This window comes from Arachis ipaensis, chromosome B07 (assembly GCF_000816755.2).
Source record: "Arachis ipaensis cultivar K30076 chromosome B07, Araip1.1, whole genome shotgun sequence".
Lineage (NCBI taxonomy): Eukaryota > Viridiplantae > Streptophyta > Magnoliopsida > Fabales > Fabaceae > Arachis > Arachis ipaensis.
The window spans coordinates 28,500,281-28,513,917 of NC_029791.2; positions in this window are offsets into that span (position 1 = coordinate 28,500,281).

Genomic DNA, 13,637 nt, shown 5'->3' on the forward strand with positions numbered 1-13,637 from the left:
TTTTTGCTTACGAGCCGAGGTAAAGAGGAAAATCCTGAAAAATGCCGAGCTTTTCTGGAAATGCAAAGTCCTCAAATAGTAAAGGAGGTCCAACGATTAACATAGGGAGACTTGTTGCTTTATCAAGATTTTTACCTTGTTTAGCTTCTAAATCTTTTGCTTTTTTCAATCACTCAAAAAGAAAAAAAACTTCAAATGGGATGATGAATGTAAAACTACTTTTTCAATTCTAAAAACTATTCATTCAAAACTTCCCATTTTGCAAAAGGCTAAACTTGGAGAAGAACTTTATCTTTATCTATCCATTATTGACTGGGCAATTAGTTCTGTTCTGGTTACAGAAAGGGACAAGATGCAAAAGCCTGTTTACTTCATTAGTAAATCTCTACAAATTAAAATGCCAAGCTTTGCTATCCAAAGATAGAAAAGCTCGCCCTTGCCTTAGTATTCTCAGCAAGGCATCTCTGACCTTATTTCCAGAGTCATATCATCAATGTCCAAATTGAACAACCACTATGACAAGTGCTGACAAAAACATAATTAGCTAGACGATTAATAAAATGGTTTATCGAACTATCCGAGTTTGATATCAGATATCAAACCCTAGGATCCATCAATCACAATACCTTGCCAACTTTGTTCCCGACTTTACTGCTCCCAACTCCGATGATATGCCAGTAGAATGGACACTATATGTCGATGGCGACTCTAAGTCCCAAGGGTCAGGAGCTGGAATTTGTCTTGAAGATGGTAACAGAATTGTTTTAGAACACTCTTTACACTTCTCCTTCAAGGTCAGCAACAATCAGGCCGAATATAAAGCACTAATTGCAGGTTTAAGGTTAGCCATTGAATTAAATATTTCTAAAATAAAGGTACAATGTGACTCTTTATTAGTAGTACAATAGGTAAATCAATCCTTTCAAGTCAAAGATCCCCTCTTAACAAAATACTTAGACGTTGTCAAATCACTCATATCTTATTTTTCAAAATTTAAAATTCATCATATTCCAAGGGAACAAAATCACCAAGCAGATGTTCTGTCAAAGCTCACCAGTATACAATCACACACTGCCACTCTCTTGCAATCCATTCTGATTACACCAAGCATCTATTTCATTAATATTCACAACATTAATGAAGATGATGACTGGCGATGGCCTTATATCCAGTATCTGAAAATTGGAATTTCGCCTGAAATTAGTAATTTAAAGAAGTTAAGAAGACAAGTTTCATTCTTTACATTATTAAATGATAACTTATATAGGTGAGGATATACCCGTCCCTTAAATGTCTAAATAGGTTAGAGGCCGATCTCGTCTTAGCCGAGGTCCATGAGGGAATATGCGGTACGCATGTAGGAGCACGGAGTTTATCCTTCAAAATTCTCCGTGCCGGCTTCTTCTAGCTGAGCTTACAGAGAGACTGTCATCAAAAGGTAAAAACCTGTACAAACTATCAAAACATATTCCAATAATACATATATCAGTCGAACTATTACATAACTTTGAAGTATGTTGCCCTTTTATCAATGGGGAATTGATATCCTCGATCTATTCTCCATTGCACCAGGTCAGATAAAATTTTTAGTTGTAGCTATTGACTATTTTTCAAAATGGATTGAGGCACAACCGTTGATGCGTGAGCATCTTATACCTTTTTTCTATCATTTTCCAGTTGTTTTCAGTTAGATTTTATTTACTTTTACATTATTTTAGTGCAAAAATCCATTTTAGATGCTACTTTGAGTTATTTTGGTATTTTTATGATTTCAGGTGAAATTTGGAGCAAATTGGCGCTAAATGCCTAAAATGGCGTTTAGCACCAGCAAGGGATCAAGACCAGCACGCCATCATTCCCCTTTGGGCATGAAATGCCCAAACTGGCGTTTCACGCCAGCAACAGTCCGAATTCACACTCATGTGGGCCTCTCAAGTGGATTTAGCACTTATTAGTTTTATTTTAATTTCTTTTTGTAATTTTTATTTACAAACAATATCTTTTAGGTTTAGAATTTATTATTTTATTTTATTTCCATATCAAATTAGGTTAGTATATAAGGGAAAAGATACTCCTCTTAGAGGGGTTCAAACAATCTTCTTCCTTCCGCATGTTTTCAGAACCCTAGTTTCACAACGATCTTCTGTTTATTTCTATGGATTAGAACTATTATTCTTCTATTTTAATTAATGTTTTGATTTAATTCTAAGGATTGTTTTCGTTCTTAATCTTATGAATTGGGTGGAACGAAAGTATGTCCCTTTTCTACATGAGTTCTTGTGATTCTCGAGATAGTTATCTCGCTTGAACTACAACTTGAAAACAAATTCTTCTAAAATCGCTAATTGCATGAACTAATTTGGATATGTGACATATAATCCTGTTAGTCTTGGGTAATTAGGATTTTCGTGGTGCTAAACTAGTTTTCTGAACTTCACCCTCTAATCGGAAGTAAGTGACCACGAGAGTGGTGGTTAATGAAGGTTAGAGAAGGCTAAATCACTAAGAGATTAGGGTTTAGACATTTATGGCTTGCCATAGAATGAATCATTCATTGTTAAAATAGTTAGTAAGAAACTTTAATCCGGAAAGATAAACATCCCCAAAACCTTAACTGTTTTCTTATACTGTTTTTACATCAACCCTGTTTATTGCTTTCTTTACTTGCTTATCTATTGTTCATGCGAATTGCAACTCAGCAAACCCCTTTTAATTCGCCTGACTAAGTCCAACTTGATAACCATTGTTTGCTCAGTCCGACAATCCTTGTGGGATCAACTCTCACTCACCTGAGGTATTACTTGGATGACCCGGTGCACTATTGCCGGTTAAGCTGTGAGCATTCTCAGGCCCGCACCAAGTTTTTGGCACTGTTACCGGGAATTGTTTGTGATTGACAACTACCAATTATCTTGTTGCTTAGATTAGGTATTTTTTTTAGTTTTTTATTATTTATTTTTCTTTTAATTTTTTATTTTTAGCTTTATTTATTTTTCTTTGATTTTCGATTTTTCTCTTAATTATTTTCTTTGAGTTTCTGATTTTAAGTTTGGTATCCCTTAGTGCCTTTCTTATTTTATTTTATTTTATTTTCGAAAATTTTAGCACTTTGGCCTTTTTAGTTTTCGAAAATTTTTAGTTATTTGCTTATTTTTATTTTCAAATTTTTAGTTAATTGCTTACTTTATTTTATTTTATTTCTTTTACATAGGATATCTCACTGGGAGTTCTCTATGCTCTGACATAGAGACTGGTGCACGAAATTGTGATCTCAATGGCGCCAAAAACTTGGTACGCGCTATCATAATCTCAATTCTTCTTCACAACTTCGCACAACTAACCAACAAGTGCACTGGGTCGTCCAAGTAATAAACCTTATGTGAGTAAGGGTTGATCCCACGAAAATTGCCAGCTTGAAGCAAGCTATGGTCATCCTTTTAAATCTCAGTCAGGCAGATTCAAATGGTTATAAGATTTTGATAATTAAAATATAAATAAAATATAAAATAGGATAGAGATACTTATGCAATTCATTGGTAGGAATTTCAGATAAGCGTATGGAGATGCTTTGTTCCTTCTGAATCTCTGCTTTCCTACTGCCTTCATCCAATCATTCATACTCCTTTCCATGGCAAGCTGTATGTTGGGCATCACCGTTGTCAATGGCTACTTCCCGTCCTCTCTGTGAAAATGGTCCAAATGCGCTGTCACCGCATGGCTAATCATCTGTCGGTTCTCACTCATATTGGAATAGGATCCATTGATCCTTTTGCGTCTGTCACTATGCCCAGCACTCACGAGTTTGAAGCTCATCACAGTCATCCCATCCCAGATCCTACTCGGAATACCACAGACAAGGTTTAGACTTTTCGGATCTCAAGAATGGCCGCCAATAATTCTAGCTTATACCACGAAGACTCCGATCTTTCGGAATGGAGGCTAAGAGATATACGCTCAATCTAAGGTAGAACGGAGGTGGTTGTCAGGCACGCGTTCATAGGTTGAGAATAGTGATGAGTGTCACGGATCATCACATTCATCAGGTTGAAGTGCAAGCGAGTATCTTGGAATAAGAATAAGCTTGAATTGAATAGAAAAATAATAGTACTTTGCATTAATACTCGAAGAACAGCAGAGCTCCACACCTTAATCTATGGGGTGTAGAAACTCCACCGTTGAAAATACATAAGTGAAAGTGGTCCAGGCATGGCCGTGAGGCCAGCCTCCAAACGTGTACAATGGTCTCAGCTTCGAAATATGAAAACTCGATGTAAAATAAATCTTTAAAAGTAGTTTTTATACTAAACTAGTAGTTAGGGTTACAGAAAATAAGTAACTAAGTGCAGGTAGTGCAGAAATCCACTTCCGGGGCCCACTTGGTGTTTGCTTGGGCTGAGCATTGAAGCTTTCATGTGTAGAGACTTCTTTTGGAGTTAAATGCCAGGTTGTAGCCTGTTTCCAGCGTTTAACTCTGATTTGCAACCTGTTTCTGGCGTTTAACTCCAGAATAGGGTAGGAAGTTGGCGTTTGAACGCCAGTTTATGTCGTCAAAACTTGGACAAAGTATGGGCTATTATATATTTCTGGAAAACCCTGGATGTCTACTTTCCAACGCATTTAAGAGCGTGCCAATTGGGTTTCTGTAGCTCCAGAAAATCTACTTCGAGTGCAGGGAGGTCAGAATCCAACAGCATCTGCAGTCCTTCTTCAGCCTCTGAATCAGATTTTTGCTCAAGTCCCTCAATTTCAGCCAGAAAATACCTGAAATCACAGAAAAACACACAAACTTATAAGAATATACTATAAATTCCAAAATATCAATGAAACTTAGCTCCAATTAGATGAGGGGGACTAGTAGCTTTTTGCCTCTGAATAGTTTTGGCATCTCACTTTATCCTTTGAAGTTCAGAATGATTGGCATCTATAGGAACTCAGAATTTAGATAGTGTTATTGATTCTCCTAGTTCATTATGTTGATTCTTGAACACAGCTACTTTATGAGTCTTGGCCGTGGCCCTAAGCACTTTGTTTTCTAGTATTACCACCAGATACATAAATGCCACAGACACATGACTGGGTGAACCTTTTCAGATTGTGACTTAGCTTTGTTAAAGTCCCCAATTAGAGGTGTCCAGGGTTCTTAAGCACACTCTTTTTGCTTTGGATCACGACTTTAACCGCTCAATCTCAAGCTGTTCACTTGACACCTTCACGCCACAAGCACATGGTTAGGGACAGCTTGATTTAGCCGCTTAGGCCAGGATTTTATTCCTTTGGGACCTCCTATCCACTGATGCTCAAAGCCTTGGATCCTTTTTACCCTTGCCTTTTGGTTTAAAGGGTTACTGGCTTTTTGCTCTTGCCTTTTGGTTTAAAGAGCTTTTGGCTTTTTCTGCTTGCTTTTTCTTTTTCTCTTTTTTTTTTTCTTTTATTTTCACCTTTTTTTTCTCAAGCCTTGGTCTTCACTGTTTTTTCTTACTTCAAGAATCAATTTTATTATTTTTTAGATTATCAATAACAGTTCTCCTTTTTCATTATTCTTTCAAGAGCCAACAAATTTAACATTCATAAACAACAAATTCAAAAATATGCACTGTTCAAGCATTTATTCAGAAAACAAAAAGTATTGCCACCACATCAAGATAATTAAACTAATCTCAAGGATGAATTAGAAATCTATGTACTTCTTGTTCTTTTGTTTTTAGAACATTTTTCATTTAAGAGAGGTGATGGATTCATAGGACACTCATAGCTTTAAGGCATAGTTACTAGACACTAATGATCATGTAGTAAAGACACAAACATAAATAAACATAAGGCTCAAAAACCAAAAAACAGAAAAATAAGAACAAGGAGATTAAGGAACGGGTCCACCTTATTGAGGGTGGTGACTTCTTCCTCTTGAAGAACCAATGGTGTTCTTGAGCTCCTCTATGTCTCTTCCTTGCCTTTGTTGCTCCTCCCTCGTAGCTCTTTGATCTTCTCTAATTTCATGGAGAATGATGGAGTGCTCTTGATGCTCCACCCTTAGTTGTCCCATGTTGGAACTTAATTCTCCTAGGGAGGTGTTAATTTGCTCCCAATAGTTTTGTGGAGGAAAGTGCATCCCTTGAGGCATCTCAGGGATTTCATGATGAGAAATTTCCTCATGCTCTTATTGAGGTCCATGAGTGGGCTCTCTTGTTTGCTCCATCCTCATTTTAGTGATGGGCTTGTCCTTTTCAATGAGGATGTCTCCCTCTATGTCAATCCCAGCCGGATTGCAGAGGTGACAAATAAGGTGAGGAAAGGCTAACCTTGCTAAAGTGGAGGACTTGTCAGCCACCTTGTAGAGTTCTTGAGGTATAATCTCATGAACTTCCACTTCCTCCCCAATCATGATGTTATGGATCATGATGGCCCGATCCACAGTTACTTCGGATCGGTTGCTAGTAGGGATGATAGAGCGTTGGATGAACTCCAACCATCCTCTAGCCACAGGCTTAAGGTCCGGTCTTCTCAATTGAACCAGCTTGCCTCTTGAGTCAACTTTCCATTGAGCTCCTTCCACACATATGTCCATGAGGACTTGGTCCAACCTTTGATCAAAGTTGACCCTTCTAGTGTAGGGGCGTGCGTTTTCTTGCATCATTGGCAAGTTGAATGCCAACCTTACATTTTCCGGACTGAAATCTAAGTATTTCCCCTGAACCATTGTCAGCCAATTCTTTGGATTTGGGTTCATACTTTGATCATGGTTCCTAGTGATCCATGCGTTTGCATAGAACTCTTGAACCATTAGGATTCCGACTTGTTGAATAGGATTGGAGAGTACTTCCCATCCTCTTCTTCTAATCTCTTGTCGGATCTCCGGATATTCACCCTTTTTGAGCTTAAAAGGGACCTCAGGGATCACCTTTTTCTTGGCCACAACTTCATAGAAGTGGTCTTGATGGACCTTTGAGATGAATCTCTCCATCTCCCATGACTCAGAGGTGGAAGCAATTGCCTTCCCTTTCCTCTTTCTTGAGGTTTCTCTGGCCTTAGGTGCCATTAATGGTTATGGAAAAACAAAAAGCAATGTTTTTACCACACCAAACTTAAAATGTTTGCTCGTCCTCGAGCAAAAGAAGAAAGAAAGTGGTAGAAGAAGAAGAAAATGGAGGAGATGGAGGGAGATATGTGGTTCGGCTAAGGAGGGGGAAGAAGTGTTTGTAATGTGTGAAAATGAGGTAGTGTTGAGGGGTTTATATAAGGGTGGGAGGAGGGTTAGGTTTCGTGTATTAGGGTTGGGTTTGGGAGGGAAAGGAATTTTGAATTTGGAGGTAGGTGGGGTTTTTGGGGAAGAGTGGATGGATGTGAGTGGTGAAGGGTATTTGGAGAAGAGATATGGAGGTGATTGGTGAAGGGTATTTGGGGAAGAGTGTTATGAAAAGGTGTGAAGGGGAGATAAGAAGAGGTGGGGTAATAGGGATCCTGTGGGGTCCACAGATCCTGAGGGGTCAAGGATTTATCATCCCTTCTCTATTTAGGCATGTAAACGCCCTTAGATTGCACTTCTGGCGTTAAACGCCAGGTTGCTGCTTGTTTCTGGCGTTAAACGCTAAGTGTATGCTTTGTTCTGGCATTAAACGCCAGTCTGGTGCTTGTTTCTGGCGTTTAACGCCAGCATGATGCTTCTTTCTGGCGTTAAACGCCAGTTTGATGCTTCTTACTGGCGTTTAAATGCCAGTAAGCTCTTCCTCCAAGGTGAGCTGTTTTTAATGCTGTTTTTCATTCTGTTTTTTATTTTTCAGTTGTTTTTGTAACTTCGCATGATCATCAACCTAAAGAAAACATAAAATAGCAATAGAAAATAAATAGATATAATTAAATAGCATTGGGTTGCCTCCCAACAAGCGCTTGTTTAATGTCAATAGCTTGACAGTGAGCTCTCATGGAGCCTCACAGATAATCAGAGCAAGGTTGGGGCCTCTCAACACCAAACTTAGAGTTTTGTTGTGGCCCCTTAATACCAAACTTAGAGTTTGAATGTGGGGGTTTTGTTTGACTTTGTATTGAGAGAATCTTTTCATGCTTCTTCTCCATAGTTACAGAGGGAGACCCTTGAGTCTTAAATACAAGGTAGTCTTCCTTCAACTAAAGGACCAACTCTCCTCTGTCAACAACAATCACAGCTTTTGCTGTGGTTAGGAAGGGTCTGCCAAGGATGATGGATTCATCATCATCCTTCCCAGTGTCTAGGATTATGAAATCAGCAGGGATGTAGAGGCCTTCAACCTTCACTATCACATCCTCTACTAGTCCATAAGCCTGTTTCATGATTTGTCTGCCATCTCTAGTGAGATTCTTGCAGCTTGTTGATGAGCGGATAATTTATACGCTTTTTGGCATTGTTTTTAGTAGAATCTAGTTACTTTTAGGGATGTTTTCATTAGTTTTTATGTTAAATTCACATTTCTGGACTTTACTATGAGTTTGTGTGTTTTTCTGTGATTTCAGGTATTTTCTTGCTGAAATTGAGGGACTTGAGCAAAAATCAGATTCAGAGGTTGAAGAAGGACTGCTGATGCTGTTGGATTCTGACCTCCCTGCACTCAAAATGGATTTTCTGGAGCTACAGAACTCAAAATGGCGCGATTCTAATTGTGTTGGAAAGTAGACATCCAGGGCTTTCCATCAATATATAATAGTTCATACTTTGCCTAAGTTTAGATGACGCAAACTGGCGTTCAACGCCAGCTCTCTGCCCAATTCTGGCGTCCAGTGCCAGAAACAAGTTGCAAAGTGGAGTTCAACGCCCAAACTGGCACCAAAACTGGCGTTCAACTCTAGGAATGACCTCTCCACGTGTAGACTTCAAGCTCAGCCCAAGCACACACCAAGTGGGCCCCGAAAGTGGATTTATGCATCAATTACTTACTTCTGTAAACCCTAGTGACTAGTTTATTATAAATAGGACTTTTTACTATTGTATTAGACATCTTTGGAATCATCTTTTGATCATTTTTAGATCTTTGGACGCCTGGTTCTTAGATCAGAGGGGCTGGCCATTCGGCCATGCCTGGACCTTTCACTTATGTATTTTTAACGGTAGAGTTTCTACAATCCATAGATTAAGGTGTGGAGCTCTGCTGTTCCTCAAAGATTAATGCAAAGTACTACTGTTTTATATTCAATTCGTCTTATTTCGCTTCTAAGATATTCATTCGCACTTCAACCTGAATGTGATGAACGTGACAATCATCATCATTCCCTATGAACGCATGCCTGACAACCACTGCCGTTCTGCATTAGATTGAACGCGTATCTCTTAGATCTCTTAATCAGAATCTTCGTGGTATAAGCTAGATTGATGGCGGCATTCATGAGAGTCCGGAAAGTCTAAACCTTGTCCGTGGTATTCCGAGTAGGACTCTGGGATTGAATGACTGTGAGGATTGTTTGAGTTTGGACAACTGACGGTTCATCCTGTTGCTCAGATTAGGTAATTTTCTTTTTGTTTTATTTTCAAAAAATTTTCAAAAATCTTTCAAAATTTTCTCCTTTGTTTTCGAAAAAAAAATTTTAAAATAAAAATATTTTCAAAAAATATATTTTTCTTCAGAATTTTTAAATGAATTCTAGTGTTTCATGAAGCATGTTGAAGCCTGGCTGGCTGTAGGGCATGTCAGGCGTGTCATGTCTAAGTTACATACTAAAGCTTGGCTGGCTATTAGGCCATGCCTGACCCTTTGATTGGAGCTTTAGACTAAAAGAGCATAAGATTCCTGGAATTCATATTAAAAATTTTGGAATCCTTATTTTTCTTTTTCAAAATGATTTTCGAAAAAAAAATTAAAAGAAAATACAAAAAAAATTCATAAAATCATAAAATCATAAAAATCAAAAATATTTTTGTGTTTCTTGTTTGAGTCTTGAGTCATGTTATAAGTTTGGTGTCAATTGCATATTCATATTGCATTTTTCGAAAATTCATGCATTCATAGTGTTCTTCATGATCTTCAAGTTGTTCTTGGTAAGTCTTCTTGTTTGATCTTTGCATTTGCATATTTTGTGTCTTTTCTTGTTTTTCATATGCATTCTTGAATTCTTAGTGTCTAAGCATTAAATAATTCTAAGTTTGGTGTCTTGCATGTTTTCTTTGCATTAAAAATTTTTCAAAAATGTGTTCTTGATGTTCATCATGATCTTCATAGTGTTCTTGGTGTTCATCTTGACATTCATAGCATTCTTGCATGCATTCATTGTTTTGATCCATAACTTTCATGCATTGCATCATTTTTCTTGTTTTTCTCTCATCATAAAAATTCAAAAATAAAAAAAAATATCTTTCCCTTTTTCTCTCTCATAATTTCGAAAATTAGATTTGACGTTTTCAAAACTTTTTAAAAAATCTAGTTGTTTTTATGAGTCAAATCAAATTTTCAATTTGAAAATCTTATCTTTTTCAAAATCTCTTTCAAAAATCAAATCTTTTTTATTTTTCTTAGTTATTTTCGAAAATTTCAAAAATATTTTTCAAAAATATTTTTCTTAATTTTACATCATATTTTCGAAAATAACATCATCAATTAATGTTTTGATTCAAAAATTTCAAGTTTGTTACTTACTTGTTAAGAAAGATTCAAACTTTAAGTTCTAGAATCATATCTTGTGATTTCTTGTGAATCAAGTCATTAATTGAGATTTTAAAAATCAAATCTTTTTCAAAAACTTATTTCTATCATATCATTTCAAAAATATCTTCTTATCTTACCTTTTTCAAAAAAGTGATTGCAAAATATCTTTTCTAACTTCCTAACTTCTTATCTTTTCAAAATTTGTTTCAACTAACTAACTAACTTTTTGTTTGTTTCTTACCTTTTTCAAAACTACCTAACTAACTCTCTCTCTCTAATTTTCGAAAAAATCTTCCCTCTTTTTCAAAATTTCTTTTTGAGTAAACCACCATTTCTATCCACGAAAGTTGAAAACGCTGACATATCTACCCATAGAAGATAAAAATTACCATTTGTACCCATAAAAATTGACTTTTGCAAGCAAAATTATCCAATCCCTAAAAAATTAAATAAAATTTCTAAACTACCATTTTCTCCACCACTATCATCTCCTCCCCCCTTTCTCTCTCTCTCTCTCTCAATGTTCTCAGCTACCCAATTCCAACATCAACCACATACCACCGTATCACCCTCCTCATCACTGTTCACCCCCTTCTCCGCCAGCAACGTCGCAGGCTTACGCCGAGACCAGGAACACCGCGCCAACTTCTCCTCGCCACCATCACCATCGGCCTCGAACCAGAGCCTACTGCATCAGAGACCATCCTCTTCACGCTACCTTATCGCTGCCATAGCCAACCCTCTTCACCTCTTTTCGCGTCGTAGAACCACCACCGTCGTTGCCTGATCCCTGCCGTTGTTATATCTACCTCTCCCCTGATTTCCTTTTGCTTTGTTCTTCATTACAGGTTCATGAACCAACCCATTTTTTGCAGGCTCCAATGGTGTCTCCCCGCAGGTGGAGCATCAGGCCTTCACCCCCGAAGAGGACGACACCATAATCAGAGCTCACGCTCGGTTCGCGGATGAGATATTTTCCGACGAGTCGCGGTAGTGGAGAGTGATTAATAGCGCAATTGCGCCGCCGAGGGATTCGGAGTAGAGGAAGGAAGGAAGAGAAGGATCAAAGCGTAGAGTAGAATTCATCGAAGAAGGCGATGCAGTCGTCGATGGCGGGGTTGATGTCAGGGATGTGGGCGATGAGGCCGTCGGAGAAGCCGTGGCCCTGATGGTTAATGGCGCAGGTGGCGAATCCGACCTCGGCGAAGTAGATGGCGGTGAGCTGGAGGAACCAGCTGGATTCGCCGGTAAATCCGTGAACTAGGACGAGGATTCCAGTGACGGTTGCGGGGGGGTAGCATGAGCCACCATTGAGTGAAGAGCTTGAGGGGTGGTGGTGGGTGAAGGGGGTGGTGGTAGGATTTGAGATTAGAAAGAGAAAGAGGGGTGGTGACAGGGTGAAGAGGGTTAGGGTTAGAAAGGTGATTGGGTGAAGGAGGTGGTGTGGTGGTGAAGATAAGGGTAATTTAGGAATTTTAGGTAATTTTTTAGTGTTTGGATAATTTTGTTGTGCGAAACCCATATTTCATGGGTACAAATGGTAATTTCCTTTTTCTATGCGTAGATATGTCAGCATTTTCAACTTTTGTGGGTACAAATGGTAGTTTATTCTTTCTTTTTAATTAGACTAATTATTTTATTTTTTTTATTTGAATTTTCGAAAATCACTAACTCTTTTTCAAAAACTATTTTTCGAAAATTCTCTCCTCCTCTCATCCCCTTCTATTTATTTATTCATCTACTAACAATAAGGAACCTCTTTACTGTGACATAGAGGATTCCTCTTCTTTTCTTTTTCTCTTCTCTTTCTTATGAGCAGGGACAAAGAAAAAGGCATTCTTGTTGAAGCTGATCCAGAACCTGAAAGGACTCTGAAGAGAAAACTAAGAGAAGCTAAATTACAATAATCCAGAGACAACCTTATTGAAAATTTCGAACAAGTAAAAGAGATGGCAGCCGAACCCAACAACAATAATGCAAGGAGAATGCTTGGTGACTTTACTGCACCAAATTCCAATTTACATGGAAGAAGCATCTCCATCCCTACCATTAGAGCAAACAATTTTGAGCTGAAACCTCAGCTAGTTTCTCTGATGCAGCAGAACTGCAAGTTTCATGGACTTTCATCTGAAGATCCCTTTCAGTTCTTAACTGAATTCTTGCAGATCTGTGATACTGTTAAGACTAATGGAGTAGATCCTGAAGTCTACAGGCTCATGCTTTTCCCTTTTGCTGTAAGAGACAGAGCTAGAGTGTGGTTAGATTCTCAACCTAAAGATAGCCTGAACTCTTGGGATAAGCTGGTCACGGCTTTCTTAGCCAAGTTCTTTCCTCCTCAAAAGCTGAGCAAGCTTAGAGTGGATGTTCGGACCTTCAGACAGAAGGAAGGTGAATCCCTCTATGAAGCTTGGGAAAGATACAAGCAGCTGACCAAAAAGTGTCCTTCTGACATGCTTTCAGAATGGACCATCCTGGATATATTCTATGATGGTTTATCTGAGCTATCAAAGATGTCATTGGATACTTCTGCAGGTGGATCCATTCACCTAAAGAAAATGCCTGCAGAAGCTCAAGAACTCATTGACATGGTTGCTAATAACCAGTTCATGTACACTTCTGAGAGGAATCCTGTGAATAATGGGATGCCTATGAAGAAGGGAGTTCTTGAAATTAATACTCTAAATACCATATTGGCTCAGAATAAAATATTGACTCAGCAAGTCAATATGATTTCTCAGAGTCTGAATGGAATGCAAGCTGCACCCAACAGTACTCAAGAGGCTTCTTATGAAGAAAAAGCTTATGATCCTGAGAACCTGCAATAGCAGAGGTAATTTACATGGGTGAACCATATGGAAACACCTATAATCCATCATGGAGAAATCACCCAAATCTCTCATGGAAGAATCAACAAAAGCCTCAACAAGGCTTTAATAATGATGGAAGAAACAGGTTTAACAATAGTAAACCTTTTCCATCATCCACTCAGCAACAGACAGAGAACTCTGAACAAAATACCTCTAATTTAGCAAACTT